We start from the raw sequence: 21,257 nt of genomic DNA, 5'->3' as shown, positions 1-21,257 counted from the left end.
ATATGAGTCCATATCAAAACAAATACTTGCATTTATTAATAAAACCCAATTATGACTTTCTTATATGCATTAATATTCATGAGAAAAACAGAAATGAATTAAAGAGCAACAGTCAAACTGCTGCATTACTTACTGCATGTGACTTATACTCACACATCACATCTAAACATCACAAAGTATTTGAGATTCGGGTGTTCCAGCGTCAGCTATCGTTACTTGGCCTACAGTAGTTAATGGCTTTCCGTCGACGGTGTGGTTGGAGTCTCTTGTACACACGCCGTCACCAACCTTAAATTAGTTCTCACAGAAGTTTTGTTTTTGGCGACTGACATCTTCCAATATTCTCGGGGGGGCCCCTCTCAGCTCAGGGCCCCAGGCGATTGCTGGCTATGCGTTCCCCTGATATTTTGATGAAGGCCCGTGGCTTTACTGAGTCAGAACTTCTCTGATGAGAAAATCCCATACATTTGACACCAGTGTTGTCTTTGCAGCATTAAACAAACACAAATGCCTTAATGAGTCTTTTAGTTTCTAATCTAATACATACATACAATATTCTACCTTTTTGATATGATTTAGTTGACTGGAGTTTCTTAAAGAGAACTCTCTGTTATTGACTCATTGTTCAAATGAAAATAGTGAAAATGAAAGTGATGCATTTCTGTTGATTTCACCAGGTGGCAGATCGGTGTGGGATATCAAATGTCTGAGACTTGTTTGCGTGTGTGTAAAGCTGCACAGATGCAATGCTGCCAAGCATAACAAACATTATGTTTGTGGGTGTGTGTGACTGTGTACAGCAGTCAGACGAGTCTATGGGTAAAGCCCCATTGCCAGCCTGCAAGTCACTCTTCTGAATTATTGAAACAGGTCAGTAAGCAGGAAGAAAACAGCATCTCTCTCTCTCCCTGCGTGTGTGTGTGTGCGTACAACACCGTACTGCAGATTCACAGCTCAAGCTTTCAGTTCTATCCCGTACCGCTGCACCTTTTATTCCTTTCTGAGATAATAAATAGAAAGTACGACCAAGACGACTTAAAACTAAATCTAAAATATTGCAGATAGCGTGTGTTTATCACGTGCAGCGTCTCTGCTCTCTCACTCCATTAACCCATCAGAGAGAAACAAGCTAATGAACATGGGTATGTTGTTTTTCAAAAGCCTCTCTGACTTTGCAGTTTACAGGAGCTTCAGAACAACATCATCTTCTGTTTTCTCTCTATTTTCAGGACCAAGGGCAACCAGTGTTCCTAGATAAATATTAGAGCTTGGGATCCGTGTCATGTACAGATGTACAAACACGTTGTTGGGCATCTTGGTCGCCCAATTAGCTGAAACAATACATTCATGTTTTGATAAAAAGACTTTAATTAGGTTGCGTTAGGTTCAGTTTTCACACAGTAAACAGCTGCAGTTCAAACCAACAAATCAAGCAATAATTAGCACATTTGGTGCAGCTCAAACATTAACAGAGACATAACAAGACAACAAGAAGCTAATGTAATTAATCCCCTGGCACATACACTGTCGAGAGGAAATTCAAGACCCAGATTAAGAAAAAATAAATAAAGTCAAAGCCATCTGATTCTGAAGGTCTTATCTTATTTAATCTGTTTCAGAACAATGACCACAATTATCACTGTCAGCAGTAACAGAGAAGTAATCATCAAACATTAAGTTTTGTTTGTGAAAACACTTTCAGATAAATGGCTGCATAGAAACACACTTTGTTTGATATACATGAATTGTATTCTCTTCATGATAAAGCTCACTTGAAGGTGAGGGGGGGCGAGTCTACACAATTCTGCAGGCACAATTCTTAACTGCACAGATTTGCATTTGTGCAAGCTATCTTTTTTATTACCACTAGAAAGATTTTTTCTATTCTTTCCAACCTCCAAACTTCCTCTAACAAACTTTCCTCCGAGCATGTTCCGTTATCTTTGCAGATGAAGAGGAAACTGCAGCGATCGTTAACTGTACACCGTCGTAAACTGAAGGGTTAATGAGTCTAATTAGTACAGACGTATATTTGACTCAATAGTACCAGAGCATTTACTCACATCACCTTGCCCTGCGCCTTACACAACTCTTTAGATCCATTTCTGGTAAAAAAATAAAATAAAATACTGAGCTTGTCAGGACCAGTAGTCCTTATGGAGACCAACACCTGGTCCTAATCTAATACGATCTAATAGAATACAATATTTGGTATTGATATAAACACTGTAGCTACTGCTCTCTGTCTCCCTCTGTCTCTGTCAGTGGTACTGCAGCCTCACAGCAGGAGTCATTTCCTCATCTTTAGGAATTGTATACATAAAGTGCTGGAGCTTTTCTGTGTGTTTTTGAATTGTGGGACAAGAGTGTAGGAGATTTTTGTGCACCATGAGATTTTTGTGCACCATGGTGCCTTCCGTTTCATGGATCATTGTAAAAATGTAAACACCAGAGGACAGCAGCTCCCCAGCTGCAGCATAATTCATCAGTGAATCTGTATTCCTTCCTTCCTTTTCCACCTCATCCCTCCATCTCTCTGACTGCTCCTCCCTGCCCCCGCCTCTGTGTCTCTCACCTACTAGTATACACATCCATCTCTGCCCGCCCAGCTCCCTCTTACTCCCCCTCATCCCTCAGTACATCTGACTCGATCCACCCCCATCACAGCCTTGTCATGGAGGAGACCCAGAGCTGTCTCGGGGAGTCAGGCTCCATCTCCTTTTGTGTTTCATGCGTTGAAAAAATGAAATAAAATGAAAAGTACCGTGAATTCAGGCTCCCTTATAAACTTGAGCACATTTACGCACATAGAGAATTACGCATGCAAATGTCTTAAGACTTCCAGCACCGAGTGCATCAGACTTTTAGTTGCAACAAAGAATGGAGATGAATTATTGAGGCAGAGAGCTTTAAATGGAGGAAAAGTAAAGAAAGTGCATCGTGAGTGCATGTCCCTGCTCCCTCGCTGACAAAAAGACCAACATTTCACAATATGTAATATGAGGAAGGAAGGAAGGCAAAAATGTGATCATGTGAAACTGGATGATTTTACATCAGAGTGCACAAGCAGAATAGGTCGGAACTGTCGTTTTGATGCTGGCTGGAACATTGTGTGACATACAGAAATGTTTTCATGTCATCACTTTTGTCTTTTACCTGAAGAAAAAAATACTCAGCCTAGTTAGACTATTTGTTCACTAGTAGTAAAAAAGCAGTATCTACAGAATTGTGGTGTTTTTGGTTAAAGTTTAAAACACTGAAATAAACACAACAGAGTTACCTAAGTTAGTTAGTTTATTAGTTAGTAGAAGTGTACTTGACATCCATAATGTCTTAATTATCCATCACTGCTCTTCTTGTCTTTTCTTAATTCACACAGGAATAAATTATAAATAGAAATAACACTAAAAAAATATAAATATAAAGCCATGCTGTCATACCCGTGTTGGTTTCCTTGTGCAAGTATTTATCTGTCTAGGTTTTTCTGCACTGAAACTGAATGATGAAGAACACTTTGTCCTTTTACCTTCCATAAAAAAGGCTCCATAAAACACAGAGGCTGAACATATTAAACGTGCAAAACCCTTTGAAACGTCTAACGTAACTCCCTCAGTGTTGCACGAAGTGAGTGCACGAAGGGCTTGAATCCTATTGGTTGAGACTCGGCACAATTTCAGCTTTTTTATATGATACAGTCTTTTACGTGTTGAAATACCACTAAATCATTTCAAAGGGAAATCCATGTGTTGTGATGTTTGAACTTCAACGTTAGCTGGTAAATTAAAACAAGCAGCTTCTATATCCACACAATCTTTCTGGTGATCACTGCTGCATATTGTGTACGACCTCAGTGTATCATTGCTTTAAGGCTTAAGAGCTGAAAGTTTTATGTGTTTACTTCAAACATACTGAAAATATGTTTTTTCTTTCACTGGATTACTGCTGCAGCCCAGATTTTGCCTTTATTTATTTATTAGCTTCTGGCTAATTAGACTCAGGAAGAAAAAAGATAAATCCTGTCATGTTGCATATTTCCATCAGTAGTGGGATCCAGGATATGGATTTTTCATCCTGATGCTAATGCAGGAAGATAAAGTTGAATCCTTCATGAGATCTCATGTTTGTTCTGGCAGTTTTTTGGCTGAAAGAGACGTCAGTTACATTCAGAGATGCTCCAGAGCTTGGAATGACCACAAACATCTGTGGGAGGATTGGAGGCTTATTGATCAACACCAGTGACTCAACATTTTCTTGGCCAAGTGCTGAGACACCACATTTTCTCTCTAATACATATTCACTGTGTTGGAACTGTAACTTGTCTCTCAGCAGTTTTGCAAGACACCCCAAAATCCCCGGGTCTCTGCTTTAATGCGCGACCTTGATTTCAGCGTCTTCACGTGTACATATCTGTGCAGATTTGCACCTGCGGAGGACTTCACGATGCAGAAGGAACCAATTTAAAGTTGCACATCATCACATTTAGCAAAGGCAAGGAAACACCTTCATGTCTCACAGCTGCTCTGAAAGAAAAAACACTCACTCCGTCTGGTTGCCTTGCTTTTCTTGTGCAAAATGGTTAAGATTTTTAATTGAAGCTCAGCAACGCAGCACACAGAGCAGTTAACTAATGGCTATTTTCACCATATGGATTTATTTTTCAATTAAAAGTTTGCTGAGTCGTCTACAAGGTGACATCCCCGAAAACCCAACAATGCACAACAACGACACAGACGGTAAAACAGTAAAAACTCTACACCTATTAAATTGTTTAGATACATAGATAGATTTATTTTTCACTGCGTTCATTCCTCCTCAGAAAACTCACGCTTGCACATAAACAGTAGTTGAATTTTGCATGCTCATGCCAGGGTTGCAAATATGACATTTGTTTTGATGAGCAAAACGTATCAACATAAGTCAGAGGGGGAAATGTGTGGCAAATCACAACCCCCCGTCTCGCAAATGTGGAGAAAAACTGGATGAAATCCTCGAGTCACACTCTTTTTTTAACTCACCTTTTGTGACGGAGACAGAATTTATTTATACGGCGACAAGCTGAAACATGGAGACGGCCGATTTCTGCCTCGTACATTAAACAGTGCACTTCTGTGTCTTGAAATTGGGAGAATGCAGAGTGTTGCAGACATGGAGATGAGTCTACATTTGGTATAACATGATAATATTCACATTATTTACACAGCCACCTTTATAGCTCTTTCAGAAAATGACTCTCTGCCACAGTTTCTCAGCTAAGATGAAGCAGGAACTGAAGCTGGTAAAAGCCACAGCTCTGTGAGCGGGTAGTCTGGGGAAAAGCCTGTGAAGAGGTCATTCTTACTGCAGCCAGACACAGCTGTTTAGCATTTTGCCTGCAGCTCACCTGCTAAGTCAACACAGGCCTAATCTCCTCTGGTGAAATCAAGTTTTATTTATTCATTTCATTCCAACTTATTTGTTTTCATTTAGAATCCATGCCATTCTGACTTCACACAACTGGTGTTCCAGGCTCGTGTGAGTGTAATCCACTGCGAATAGTTATTTGTTCCACTTGGTTGAGTCCATTGAGCTGCATTTGGGTGATATGTCAGGGTAAATATGTTTCTGCGGGCTGGAAAAGCAGATGTGTTTTTAAATGAAGAGATATGAAAACAAGGAGGTGAATATATGGTCCAACATTTTAGGCAGTTTCTAATGGCTTTAACACACACACACACACACACACCAATGATGCATACCTTTGTTACAATTTAGGACTATTAAGAATTAGGTACGGCATAGAACGCATACCCCTCACACCTCTCGCCCTGTTCACACTTGGCCCTAATGACCGTACCATAATACATAAGTATCTGCTGTTTGGTGCAGGTCGTTAGATGATGTAATGTCAGTGAAAACACCGCCCAATGCGTCTGTTTACATCAGTGATGTGATGTTTCTGGTGGCAGCTGAAAGAAACAGCAAATAGTTGGAGAAGAAAGAGAGAAAGAGGGAGAGGAGACAGTTTACCATAGAGACACAGAGGCCTTTGATCTGGAGCCCTATGAAACTGGCCTGGCCTGCAGACACACACACACACACACACACACACACGGTATGGGGATGTGTGTGTGTGTGTTTGAGTGTGTACATAATTATGTATCTCTCTACAAAATGTCAGTGGACTTCAAAGGACATCAGACAAGTACACAGACACACACTGCATATCCCATTATTAGGTCAAACATATATGCTGTGTGTGTGTGTGTGTGTGTGTGTGTGTGTGTGTGTGTGTGTGTGTGTGTGTGTGTGTGTGTGTGTGTGTGTGTGTGTGTGTGTGTGTGTGTATTTCACCACACTTTCATCTTTGACCGAAGAGCCAAAAAATAAAAGTTTTCAAGGGTAGAGAGTTGCTGTAGCAGGGTTAAGAGAGAAATAAGATGATAAAGAAACATGGAACACACTGATTGTGTGTACATGGCGTCTTCCACATAAACAGTCATAAACTGTAGAGCGATGTTATCTTAGAGTCACTGTGATGTTTAGTATAACGGAAAAAGCTCTAAAATGCTGTGACACAGAAGGATTTGGGGAAATTACGAGCACAAAACAAACAACACGCAGTGGTCAAAAGTTAACTTGAGTATTTTGCAGATTCAAAGTATAAAAATAAACACAAGATAGAATAGCTGTAACCCTAACCCCCATTAAATGTAAAAGATATTTTAATTCTGTCGTCTGTTGGTGAAAGATTATTATACAACATGCAGTATGTGAAAATGTAATGTTTTCACTGATGTAAACAAACAGCTGACCCGTCTATTCTTCACATATTTACTCATCACATTCCACATTATTACTTGTGTAACTCACAAGGGGCGTGAGTTATTGAGCTTTCGTTATTGTTTTTTTTTTTCTTTTCTAAATCCACAGCACTGACAAATGCTCAGCTTATATATACAACAACAACACCCAGGCCAAGCACTTGAAATCTGATGTGACTGCTTCTCCATGCACACTCATATGAGACTCCTCCCTCACACCTGATTCAAATGAATGGGTCGTTATCAGGCTTGTGCAGTGCTTGCTGATGAGCGATCATTTAAATCAGGTGTGCTGGAACATGCAGAACAGTGACTTCCCAGGATCACACATGAGAAACTTATATAACAACTCCAATTACACCTGGAATTAAAGAGTCGTGAGTCGTTCATCAGCTCAACAATTCACTCATTCATTCAGGTTGACAAACACCTAAAACTAAACTATTCAAACTAAAGTAGTCAAGTGTGTTGTGTTTTTAATGTGGTTTTAACGTCCACATTCACCAACAAAAACTCAATTTCTCCTGGAGTAGTCAGGCTACACATGTTTCCAAAAGATTGATCTTAGTAATAACAGGAGACATTTTTCTGTGTGTTTATGAAAGTAATGTTTTCAGGTTTATGTGTCAGGCCTGTGTGTTTGCTTCCTGAACTATAGTCACCATGTTGTTCATACATTATATGAATATATTATGTTTGCTTCATGTCTTTGGGGGACACGTCATTGCGTTAGTGAAAAATTGTAAAAATGGATAAAAGGGCGTGCGCAGTGAAAGTGTGACAGGTCCAGTGTGACATGGAAACAACAACAGGATACATTGTGTTTGAGTTTAGTGAAGGTTTGTTGTTCACAGCCTGCCAAGGTTCACTGGTTACTGTTATTTTCAGCCCCAGTGGAACAGAACCCAGTGAACTGGCAGTGTTACTTCTTCAGCTGCATATATGATGCATCTATTTATACATTACACACATGTACTGTATATACTGTACACACACGTATATAGTGGATGTGCAGTTTATTCATTTCTATCCATAATCTGTGTCATTTGTGTGTAGACAAATGCAGCTGTACGGCGTGAACGTGTGTCTCTTTTTGAACATGACACATGAGTTGGATGATATTCTATCTTTAGAGTCTCACACCCTTCAGTGAGACGAATGGAGAAGAAAAACTGGAAGATTCGCGCTCCTGATTCTTCCCTCCTCTTGTCTCCTGTGAGATTTGATAATGCTCCCAATACTTAGTTTAAATGCTGATTCCTCTGATCTGATGATACTTGTTTATCCTGCCTCTGACCGCACCTTTAAGCCACTATCATGCCTTTCATACACGTCACTAGCCTATGTACTCCTGGAGATTACTCTAATCCATGTACAAATAGTGCATAATAATGGAGGTTTACATTGTTTATATGTATTACATAAGCTCCTACCACCTACCATCTGTGACCATAACCCAGTGGATAATAACCTTTTTGCACGCAACTCAACACTGAGTTGAATTTTTACTACTAAACAATTCAATTCAATTTTATTTGTATAGCGCCAAATCATAACATACATTAAATACATGTGTTCAAAAGTTGAAAAAACTATAATAATAATTCTATTATTATGATAATGATGACACTGTTAAAACATAATTTAACCTCAAACACTGTATGTGCAAGCTTTCCTGTCACTTTGAATCAGTGCTGATATCAGAACACAGCTAAAAACATGAATTCCCCCAGTAACAGGTCTTATACACAAAAGCAATTCCATACAAGTCAACATGTTAAGTGTTCCAAGTCCTGCTTCAATACTAAACTGTCTCCTTGTTTTCTGCAGCGTGGATCAAATGAAACATGGCATCACGATCGATGTAATAAAATGCAAACAGGGAGTCGTCAGGGGCTCACAGCTAATTTTTGCCTCGAGCCTCTGAGTGAATCCACCGATGCGTCTGTTAAAAACAAGTGGGGAAAAGCATCTGTTATTATCCCTATACAGCTGCACACAGACACAATGCAACCACAGTTCAACTGTCGCTCAGTGAATCGAGCTTTACTTCCATCATTAGTAATATGTTAACTGCAGAGAAGGAGAGAAGAGAGCAAAGTCAAATGTTTGTACCACAGTTACCTTCTGGTCACAGATCATTATTCTTACCCTCTGATAATGTGTATTATCAGGGTTTCACCTCCTTCTCTCTCATTCGTCCTTTACTCTGGTAAATAACTAGTAAATGGTAAACTGAGTCCTGCTCGAGCACTGGCACGTTTTCCTGCTGCTGACATACAGTAGATGTAACCCTGACATGCAGAGATGGGCTCACTCCATCAACTGTACATCAGACACTTTTATTTTGAAATGCCACAACCTCCCAATCCCCATGTTGTCTTCTATCCCATTCCCTCTGGTAAATAATCAGTTTAATCCCAGGATTAAACACTTTGTTTGAATGGTTGAATGTGTTTCATCATCATTTACTTCCTGTTCTGTAATATTTAGTTTTACAGTTTGGGGGCAGCACTCAATACATTTGATTTTATCCACTTGAATTTGAACGAGACTGTTTGTGGCACATTTGTGTGACAAATTACAACCAAACACTGGTAGTAAGAAGGACGTGAATTGCCATTTTTGCTTCCTGACTTGAGCAGGTGTTGGAAATGAGGATCCAGAGCCCACAGACTGTGCTGGGACTTTTCTGTCTTTCTCTTGTAAGAATTCACTTTGACCCAGCTGCTTTTATTATATTGGGTTAGGCAGTGCTGGGCTGTCTGCCAGACAGTGATGCAATTGCACTGTTAACAGTCATTGTGTCAGTGACTGTGAGCTTCACACAGGTCGCAGCCTTCACCTCCCGCACTTTCTGAGATGACATTACATTTGCTCTACCTTGTTCTGTCTCTCTCGCTCCCCCCAGTCTCGCTGTCATTGGCTTGCGAGGATGACAGAGACTGCGCCGCTGTTTAAACGCCACTTTTACTGCTGTCCTTCCTGCCTGTGTGTGTGTGTGTGTGTGTGTGTGTGTGTGTCTTTGTCTTGCTGATGTTAAATTTACCTTCATCGTGCGTCGCTGCTGTCACTTTGAGCACTTTGAGTTTCCAGCACCTCCCACTTTTTCTCTGTATTTTTGTCGGTACAATTATAACAGCGTTGACTCTCTGTCAGCTAAAGCATCTACTTATAGATTATTACCTTCACATGTGTTTTTCACAGCTACTGTCATTCACACCACAGATACTGATCTGTGTAGCTTAGCTTATTAGCAGCTAAATGCTCCCGTATACTTGCTAGTTGCTAATATTTTGGTGCTTTGCAGGCAAGGATGGATTACAGAAGGAGGCCTCAGTCAACGAGGTTAAGGTATGTGAGTTGTTTAAAGAGGCCCCTATTATTATCATCATTATTATTATTATGATAAGTCTTTTTAACTAAATGTTTTTGCAAAACAAACGCGTGGGGCGGGGGCTTTTCCCATCTGTGCCCAGGGGCCTTCAGGCTCATAATCAGTTCCAGTTTGCAGCTAGTGTACAGCTAATATTTAACTTTTTTGCTTAAAACATTGCTTGCTATACTTCACCAACACACACTTGTGAAAGACAATCAGAACTGTCAGTCATTGGTAGCTTCATTGCTAATATTCTGACAGCGTTCTTCATAGAGTTTACACCTGACTGTTTGAATGCTCTGGGTGCTTATCACAAGAATGGAAACTCAACTAGTCTTCAACTTTCTGATCAATTTTGCAATAGAATGATGTAAAATAGCACTTGATACCTGATACAAAGTGATCACTACACAAGTGGAATCTGTTGCCTGTGGATTCCCAGTGATCCAAGTCTGCCGTCTCTTGGAGTCTCTGGTGATCCAGTAAAATTCTCGGCAGTTTGCTTGTTTTGACAGTTTGACTGTTTTGGCGCGCACACAGTGATCCACCATCTTCACTTCTTTATGAATGCAGCCAGCAGAGACACAGCTTTCCTGGCATTTTGCCTGGTATATGTGCCGCGGATCACATATAACAGCACAGCCCGCTGCCAAGACGGCATCACATTGTGAGTGTGGTGCGGAGGGATAGCGTGACAACAGCTCCCGCACTTCTATATCAGCTTCAACTCAAATCTGTCTATAAGATACATTTATTATTAATACTTTTTATACTGTGGGTCTATTTTAACAGGTTCTTGGTTGGCACGCTGAAAACAAAAGTAGCCAAGCAGTAACTCATTCTTACTGGCCCTTAAAATGTTTTGACAGTGTTATCATGAAATCCCTCAGTAATTTCTAGACACAAGGCTGAAACAAGTTGCTCATTAAAAGGCCAGTGATGCTGAGGCGGTTAAATCTTCCCATCTCTGCTGTGTGACTCTGCATTTCAGGCCGTTTGGCTAAAGCTCCTGTGGAAAATGGAAAATAACCATATTCTCGACAGGGATCAGATCGGTGGGTTTACTGGTCGTTATGATTTAAAAATCTTATTGTTGTTGTTTGGTGTCTCGCTCGTCTTCACTGCAATTTGTGGAAGCAGCTTCAATAGAAAAGAAAATATCCTACACTAGTCAGTACACTAGTCAGTAGACTAGTCAGTAGAGTAGTCAGTAGACTAGTATCTTAAGCAGAATGCTTTCTTTTTAACACAGGGCACCATGTCCTTGTGTTTCTCGCTAAAGCACTTTAAGTTCATGTAATATCCTCGTCCTTCTCTTGTGCTGTGTCTCATTATGAATATTTCATGTTTTTTTTTGGTGAACACAATATCATGCGTACAGTTATATACAGATTTCTTGGCATGCTATCTCCTGGACCTGCCGTATTAAATAAAAAGTACGCTCATTTATGGATTATCAATAACACGTCTTTACTGTACAGTGAATCATGGAAACACACACACACACAAACACACAGGATGCTCAACTGGAACCACTCCCTTTCTGCTAAAGCAAACCTCTAATGAACTCTGAAGTCTGTAACCTTGATTTACTGTGTGTGTGTGTGTGTGTGTGCGCTTTATTTTTTCCGTGTGTATCGGTGTGTGTGTGTGTGTAGGTGATTAATCAGAGTAGTATCTTCAGCAAAGTCAGCTATGAGGTGATGTATGAGGGTGGCAACAGTACACAAACAAGAGCACACGGGTTACAAACACACACATACACACAAATACTGACACACAGCAAGTTTGCAGCTGCGGTAAATGCTGTGGAAACGATGAAAAAATATGTAATACATCTTTAAGAGACTTAACAAAGCATTAACTTTAACCTTAACCATAACCATAACGCCGACCTTAACCTTACTACAGTTCAAATCTTAGCCTTAAGCTTAACCAGTTGCTCAGAGAGTATGAAGTGGACTGGTCTGCTATGTCCCTGATCGGATTTTATTTAGAAAGAAAAAATGACTACTTCATTTTTAAGTAAGTCATGAAAATAGCAGTCAATTCTGGGCCAAGTTAGCACGAGCAGAGAAGAATCCTGGCACTGGCCACGAGTCTCTCTACTATAAAACACCAGCGAGGAGCAGAGCTGTAAGTCTGCACAGTTGGAGACGTTCCATGTTCAAGTGTTGTAGTGAACTAAATGGATCCGCATCAGTGTGTTAATGAGGCGTACACAATCAATCCTTTGTCAGCATCGTTATAACTAAGCTACAACTCAAGGAACAGTGCATTAAGATTGTGTGCTACAGGAAGCACTTCACAGAACCGAGTGTCTATTTGCTTTAGTGATTGCACTTGAAATGCATATGTGACATCTGTCACTGACTGCAGTCCAGAAAAGCTTCTGATGTGATCATGTGATCGTGAACATGTTTCCCACTTGTGTTCCACGCAGCAGGCTTGCGTCTGTGTGATGTGTCTTTTCACAGCCTCAAGGAAGAAGTGCTAAAAGCTCTTAATGCAGCAGTGACAGGTTATTCAGCGCCTCTGTGTGCATGTATGTGTGTGTGCGTGTGTTCTGCTTCCCAGCAACATGATGTCACGCGGCCACCCGCCGAGCACGCCACATGTCACAACCGCTTTCCACTCCAGTCATCAGGTGCAGACACCTTCAAACCCTCTCACTGCAGCTCCAAACACGTTATTTTCAACTCATCTCACTCAAAGACTGCCGTGCACTCAGTTTGCATCAGTGAGGAATCGGCTGCACACTGATTGATTGCTCAGTGTGACAAGGTCAAACAGAGAGGTGAAGAGAGGAGGGGAGATGGAGAGAGAGAAAGAGAAAGAGGAGCGTTTTGTCCCCATCTCTCCCAGTGTGTCATTACTGGGTGATTATGGTGGTAATGACCCTGTAACTCTAACACCTGTCAATGTCACATATACACACCGCTTCACTGCGCTCCTGTCTCTGCATCTACTTGCTTATTAAGTGGGGACTTAAATCACTGCCACTCAGAATGAGGGTCTGTGGTTTTTAGGACTCCTGTCCTTTAAAAACAGGCTTGACGCGGTCACTCGTACGAGATGAACATTTACTTTCCCCACTGAAATTTGCCAAATGTTATACCTGACACTGAAAGCAAGCGAGAGATGTCACATTTATGCCAATTCTACAATAAAATACTTGTTTTTTTGGACTAGAGGGCCACTGATAGTGGATTTTCAAAGGCCAGTAGTATAATGATAGGTTGAAGCAGTGTATGTGTAGTATTGGACAATGTCCAGTCCAGAAGCTGTAAAATTGTGTCGTAATTATCCAGAGTTTAGAAGAAGACTGACAGCTGTTCAGAGAGATGAAATGTACAAGGTTCCTTGAATGCATTAGCAGCAGTGGAGCCACTATTCAGGGCAGTGATCTGTCTCCACATGATGGGTGGAGGCAACACAGCCATCAGCCACTGTCAGAGGCAGAGTTAAATGTCCTATCACAGCTGATTCATTGGTTAAAATGATCATCAGTCAAACTGTATTTTCAAAGACCTGATGCGATGTGTATCTTTTTAGGACCAAGGACAAACGGTGCAGTCCTCCGTGTTTTATTTGAGCTCGTGACATATTTTATTTGAGGCTGTTCTCAACATGAAATGCATCACTATGCACCAAAATCTAGATCAGAAAGGCAAAATGTGTTATAGGAAATAAATCTAGTTTGTTTTTTTCTTGTCTTGGCTGCAGAAGAAAGGAGTCACTGAAGGAGCAGTTCAGATAAAATGCAAGCGAGGAGTGAGTGACATTACAGTTATAGGACAGTTACTGGGATGAAAACAACAATGACGGATGATCCAGATACAGAGTGGCTGAGCCACCAGCCAAGGCTCAGGGTAAGTCAGTCACAATCAGCTAAAGATGGACCTGATTTAATGCCGTTATAGGGTCAATAAAAGCTCATCCTCGTTTTTCATCTTCAGAACCGTATGGATCGAACAGTTTGAGAGTGTGACGTTCTGTTTTCTACTGCGATATCTTATGAAATAAATACAATTTTAAAAATTCAGCGGCACCTTTAATGTTGACAAATGTGCTTGTTGTTTCAGCCATATCCAGTTTTCGAGCAGAGGAAATTGTTTGCAATGAAAGCCAAAGGTTTAAGCACTTATTTCGTGTTTCTATGCTCCAGAGTTTTAGTGAAGGTCAGGGATTTTCACGAAACCCTCAGGTTTTAGGGGTTGTTTTCAAACAATGCTCAGGTTTTAGATGCTTTTTTATTATTATTGGGCCCCTCAGGCCATAATGTGTTTGTAAGTAACTTTAAGGTCTCGAGGAATAAAAGGGAATGAAATCTAAGGGAATACAATACTTGAAAGTCCTCATTTTGCTAATTAGACAACCGACAATTGGTATGAAACAAGGTGATATTTCAAAATAACCATATGATTGTGTCAATGGTGCCCGACAGTGAGAATATAAGGTTAATGAGTGGAACTGTGAGGGAATGTGAGACAAGACTTTGCTGGAAAATAGCACTCAGGATGTCCCGTCTTTGGACAAAGATGGAGACCAGTTAGAATTCTAACCTGGCACAAACATGTTCATCTGAGCTTGAAATCTGGCAACTTCTGATAATTGTACATGAACACACAGGCACAACAAAACAGATGTGGCACGTGAAGTATGATTTGAATGAGCTAGGCAACAACTTGTGTGTGTGTGTGTGTGTGTGTGTGTGCATCAGTATATAACAAAATTCATCAATAACTGGCACCACTCACTCACTCACTCACTCACTCACTCACTGATGCTCACTCATTTTCATCCAAGTTAAATGTCTGCGCTTCTGTGACTTTACTTCCATTCACATCATCATAAAACTAATGAAGAGGCTTCCTGGCAACTGTTACCCACGGCAATATTGCAGCATTGTGGCAGTTATGAACACACATGCATGTACACACTCTGTTGTGAGGTCAGTCCTAGTTTTAACTTCTTTTAACTGACTTTGAACAGTAAAATAGTGTTTAAACACTCAGGCTAAAGTATGTGTGTGTGTGTGTGTGGGACTGGTTTCATCATGGTTTTAGAGTGGGGGTAAGAGAATGCATTATGTTTCCCCCGTTGTGCATGTGTGTGTGTGTTTGTTTTCTTGGATATGAGAGAGAGAGAGCGAGAGAGAAGAAAATTCAGCACAACTCAATATGCTTTATTGGTGTGACCATCAGGTGGAAAAAGTGAAAATTGAACTGAACTGAGCGAGATATTCAGACAGATCTGAGAGTGAGAAATGGGGTTTGGCAAAGACAAGTGAAGCAATCACAGTGTCTTTCTGGCAACTAATGGTTTTGAAATAAAAGCTCTGGCAATCACTGAGATCATCCAGCAGAACAAAACGTCATCTGCCATGTCTGTTTGGTAAATAAGCAGTTAATTACTCATAGTGCTGGCTGTTTTCTGGTGCCTGATCGGTACTTTAGAGGCTTTATGGCTTTATTTTATTGTATTTTATTCATTTCTATGGCAAATGCACCAAACCTACCAACCCATTCAATGTATTAGAAGACCCGGGTTCGAGCCCCGGTTGGAACAAGGGCCTTTCTGCATGGAGTTTGCATGTTCTCCCCGTGTGTGCGTGGGTTCTCTCCGGGTTCTCCGGCTTCCTCCCACAGTCCAAAAACATGCAATGTGGGGATTAGGTGAATTGGACACTCTAAATTGACCATAGGAGTGAGTGTGAGAGTGAATGGTTGTTTGTCTCTAGTTGTGTGTGTGGCCCTGCGATGGACTGGCGAACTGTCCAGGGTGTGACCCCGCCTATCGCCCGATGTAGCTGAGATTGGCACAGCACCCCCCGCGACCCTCTGGTGGAGGATAAAGCGGTTAGATGATGACTGACTGACTGACATATTACAATCATCAGTTAACAACATAACAAAACTCCAGTAGTATGAACACAATCTCATGCTGAAACTATGAAGTAATCATTCAGGCTCCTCGAGTCCTTGGACATGAGCACTGATGACTCAGAGCAGGACTCGAACATTCAGACATGAAATACAAGACGTGGAGTTGCCTCTTTTGTGTCACAGGCTACAGTAAATTGTCATGCGGTTGTCACTTTGTCCACCTCCATCGGTGTTTAGATGCCGAATGAGATCCTTGTGGACACTGAGAAGACTTTGTTGTCAGCTGCTGCTTGACAAGTTACTCTTGTGTCATTAGTTTTTGACGTCCTTTTTTTATTTGTATGTCAGCTGTAGCTATTGAGAGCTTTTTGGATATGGAGTCACGTGACTCAGGTAATCGGGACCCGCCTTCACTGACACTCGAGGTTAATGAATCGTACTACAATACTGTTTTCTTTTTCTCCCAGATTTCTGGGATTATTTAAAGTCCATACGTCATCTCATGTCTAAGTGTTGTGCCGCTGTGCCGTTCCTGCGTCTAAAGTAAACATAATCTCTTCCTTCATCTGCTTCATGTGACTCTTGTGACCACATTGTCACACTCTATCACGCTGTATTCAAAGTGGTTACTTCCTGCTGTCCCTTCTTCTCTTCACACTTCACACCTCTCCCCTTCTTTCCCCCCCGGTGACTGAACAAACATCTTTTGCTTACTTTCACACTTTCTTCTCCATTTTTTTTTTTCTCTTTCAAATCTGTTCCTCCTCTCAACCGCCTTGTTTGGACGACATCTGGCACAGCGTGGCTACGTGTGTCGGTGACCAGGTGTCTGGGCTCTTGTCATTTTGAATGGCACAGATGCTAACAGATAACAAGTAGCTGGCACAGGCTGCAGGTTTGGAGACAAATTAGAAACGTGGTCACATTATTCAGTGAGGTCCTTCCCTTTGTCACCCCGGGCTCTAACTCAAACAAATGGCCACATGCAGGCGAATTATCACCATCCTTTCATATCATGTTCTGTAGCTGGGTCAAAATAACAACACAGACACGTTTCTAGTCACTGCAAGCTTCAGGATCACGGGATCTTTTATCTTAAAGGTGCTATGAGGATATGATGTGTTCTTAAAAACATCTTCTGTAGAGACATAAGGGATTCATATAAAGGGTTGAGTGTCATTCACTTCAGTGTCTGAATCTGTATCTAAAAAGTAACATCAATAATACTGTATGAAAGAATACATCATTGTGTTTAAAGCTAATATAAATATCAACTTAACAACAATCTAAGGGCCAATGTGCAACATTAGCATAAATTAAGCATGCTACCTATAGGTATATTTATATAAGTGTATAATCAAAATATCTATGTACTTTACCGAGTGTTCATTTTCAGACACTCACTTCTTAGATGTGAGTGTCCATGTCTCACAGATGTTTCTCACCAGAGAAAACCCACAAACAGCTGCGTCAAACGTAGTGAACAAATGTGTTTTTTCACGTGACAAATGTGCAAGTGCACAGTGCACTGATTGATGCCACGGTCCCCACAGCTCTGAGGGTTCTGTCAAAGAACCAAGCAAAAAACACAACACAAAACTGGAGCCAAGACCCAGCAGAGGAAAACAGCTCGAGTCCACCGACAACACAAAAACAACACAAAAACAACACAAAAAACTCTTTTCTCTTCAAGTCTATACTGTATATCTAAACTTACTTTAACTGACACTTTTCAGTTTAATCAATTTTGATGACTTTTATCACCTCACCCAGCTTCTTTATTTTCAACTGTCCATCCATCCATCCATCCATCCATACATCCATTCATCCATTCATCCATCCATCCATTCATCCATTCATCCATTCATCCTTCCATCCATCGCTGCAGCTTATCATGTAGGCAGTGGGTGAGAGGCAGTGCACTCTCTGAGTCTCTCACAGGAACCAACACAAAGAGTCTCCAGTTCACCTAACACAGGCTGCATGGCTGGAGAACCTGGAGAAAACATCACAGACACATCACAGAAGGACATGCAAAGATAAGTTAATCTTATCTTATCTTATCTTAGCTGTCTGTGTCTTACATACGTGCACGTGTTAGAGAGGACAGTCGATGTACGACCCTTGTCGCTGTGAACGTGAACAGACAAATCTGATCTCATGAAGAAGATTTTAATCCGATTTTAACGACATAGCTGGTAATCTGAATGTGATGTGGAGGTGACATACAGTAGCTGCCCCTATAATCTGATTCAATCTGAGTTGATATGAGAGTCATCTGGATGTTTGTGTCCTCCGTGGTTCTGAACATGGACTAAACTGATCACGACTCACTCGCTCACTAAACCTATTCACAACAGAAATGGACCTCTCTGTGTCACATGATGCCTCATTTCCTTTGTGAGTTTGATGTTTTAGGCCCCTCCCCCTCCCCCCTCTTTGTCCCTACAGTTAATGTAACTCGGGACATAAATGGCTTAGGAGGATGCAAATGACCTCATTGTAGTTCTGTAGGACCCGAGTTCTGCCAGCAGTGGAGCTGATGGTTGAGAGATGGAATGGAGAGAGAAGAAGAGGAAACCTGATATTAAACTTCTTACAGGGTATTTCAAAGCCTCTTAGGCCCCTCGCTCTCACTTTACCCCCGTGACTCACTTTACCTTCACTGTCTTTCTCCTGAACTACTGAATAAATGATGAAATTCAATCTGGCTCCACAAACACTCCAGTATTCTGTTTCCCTTCCTACTTCACTCCATGTTACAGTATCTCGTTCTTACTCTCCTTCCTCTCATTTTCTCACGGATGAGACTTTCTTTCATTTCCTACAATTGTTTATCATGTGATCTCCTCTCCGTCTTGCTCCAGGTTAACTGCTGCAGGGTTACATGTGTTTACCTGACGAGAGGTGCGGCATATTCACCGCTGACGTCCTCAGTGCGTCTGTGGAGTGTTTGCAGTTTAGAGATCGGCATCACTTGTGTGTGCCACAGCTAAATTACAGTATCAGTTCAAAGGAATTCAGTTACATAAACAAGAGAAAAGCAAGGTCAAGAAAACAGCAAAGAAAGCAGGAAATTGATTCTGTCTGTGAAACAAAAAACAACTTCCACCATCAGCAAAACATCATTTCGCCATCTTAGTGGAAAGAACAACACACTGTAACTGAATTCCATATTATATAATCATTATCTACTCTAAATATTTATCCAAAAAGAATATTTATTATTTATTATTGTTGACTTTTGATTCATATTTCACACAATAATGATAAAAAAAAACCTATAATATCCTTTACATTCATGTTGTTCTGTATATTAAATGATTTTCGTTATGGACTTTGATGTGGCGAGTGAGCGTTTCACAAAATTCAGTTTCCAGTTGATAAAACTCTGTATATGGAAGCGATGGTGCGTCTGAAGTCAGGCTCAGCAAAGTCTGTGTTAATGTGTGTAAATACAACACTTTACAACAACAACAACAACGACACCTTCAAAACACACCCACCTGAAATTCCACAGCGTAAAAGGTAAAACAGTCTCTTTTATTAGGAAGGAAGCTGAGTTTATTTGTTTTCTTCTTTATTTATGAAAGTCTGCACAATATCTTCACACCCTGTGGATTCTTACACTGACTTTAGTGGATGGCAAGCTGTGTTCTTTTATCTCAAATCTCTTGAGGACTCTCTTCGGAGTGACTCCATCATTGTTACTACTCATACAATATAGTATACTTCTGGCCTTGTCGGTCCATTTGTCTCGCTCTGTGTCTCCATCATGCTGCAGCTCCATCACTCTCTCCACTTATCCCTGATCTCTCTCTCTCTCTCTCTCTCTCTCTCTCTCAGTCCATTTCTCCCCCCTTCCCTGCGTCATGGAGTGAATAATTCATATCAATTCTTCAAGGAGCCCTCACCCTCAGTTTTTCTTTTAAAGCACTTGGGATAGTGTCAGTGTGTGTTTGTGTGCAGCATACAACACACACACACACACACACACACACACACACACACGCAAATCAGCCTTCCTATCGGAATTAAACCAATGCATTATTTATTTCTTTATTTTAAAAGTAAGGTTTCTGCTCTACAGCGTGTGTCCTGTTCTCTGGTGGTTCCTTTGTGTGATGATTAATGTCATCATATTGAAGGTTTTTTTTTACTGCCAGTGAGGCGACAGGGACAATGCAGTAATAAGAGTTAAGACCTTCAATCTCACGAAGTCTCATATGCCTTCTTCGTCGTATCGTTTCTCTGCTGGCAGATATTGAGTTTTAAAACCAGCTGTTCTCTCATTCCATCTTTGTGATTCTTTGCCACGTGCTGTGCTGCAGGCCAAAGCTTCAAGCATCTGACGTTTGTGTGTGTGTGTGTGTGTGTGTGTGTCTGCCGTCTGTCGCTTCTCCCCGTATCAGTATTACATTACACTGTACTTGCATAGGCGGCTGTTGCCTTTTCCCACACTAATAATATATAATAATAATAATAATTATTATAATAATAATAATAATAATGATAATAATAATAATAATAATAATAATAATAATAACAATAATAATAATAATAATAATGATAATAATAATGATAATAATAATAATAATAATGATAATAATAATAATACTAATAATAATAATAATAATAATAATAATGATAATAATAATAATAATAATAATAATAATAATAATAATAATAACAATAATAATAATACGTACTGTAGCTCCTCACTTAGATACGTGCACCCTGTACCCAACACACCAGCAGTGTCTGTGCTCAACAAACCTGATATTTTAATCATATGACTTGGGAGAACATTTGGAGCTGATAAAAGTCCACAGTGGATGACCTGCATACTTGACTTTGCAGAGATTTTTTCCCGATGCAACCCACCTATTTTATCGGGGCTTGGCACCGGCTACAAGATGTACCTCCGTGGCTAGGGTCAGTTTAGAGCCGGGGTGTTAAACTCAAATGACCTGGGGGCCAATGAGCATCTAGTCTGGTCAAGCTGGGGCCGACATAGAGGAAAAAAAGTGGAAAAAACAACTATTTAGTATCGGGTGGGCAATATAAGATATTCATTATGATATTAGACAGAATTGCAAAGTAGAAGTGCTTGTTTTGATATAAAATGATTCACAATAAAAACATATTTATGATGCACAAAAACGAAGAATTCAATTGAAAATTTAGCAA

The 21,257-nt window shown here is 40.5% G+C and overlaps 1 protein-coding gene across 2 annotated transcripts in view; it reads right to left on the bottom strand.

Moving 5' to 3' along the window:
* LOC122783323 (leucine-rich repeat and fibronectin type-III domain-containing protein 5-like) overlaps nucleotides 1–21,257 on the bottom strand; it is an 86,048-nt gene that overhangs the window by 44,466 nt on the left and 20,325 nt on the right. The window contains exon 1 of one of the 2 annotated variants that reach the window (XM_044048047.1): nucleotides 16,782–17,529. The exons of the other annotated variant lie outside the window; for it this stretch is intronic. The gene's annotated coding sequence lies outside the window, so the exon portion shown is untranslated. Of the gene's footprint in view, nucleotides 1–16,781; nucleotides 17,530–21,257 lie in introns of those variants that run through there. 2 annotated transcript variants of the gene reach the window in all.

Source organism: Solea senegalensis, linkage group LG16 (assembly GCF_019176455.1).
Source record: "Solea senegalensis isolate Sse05_10M linkage group LG16, IFAPA_SoseM_1, whole genome shotgun sequence".
Classification (NCBI taxonomy): Eukaryota; Metazoa; Chordata; class Actinopteri; order Pleuronectiformes; family Soleidae; genus Solea; species Solea senegalensis.
The sequence above is the reverse complement of the archived record's forward strand: the minus strand, read 5'-3'. Positions and strand labels throughout refer to the sequence as shown.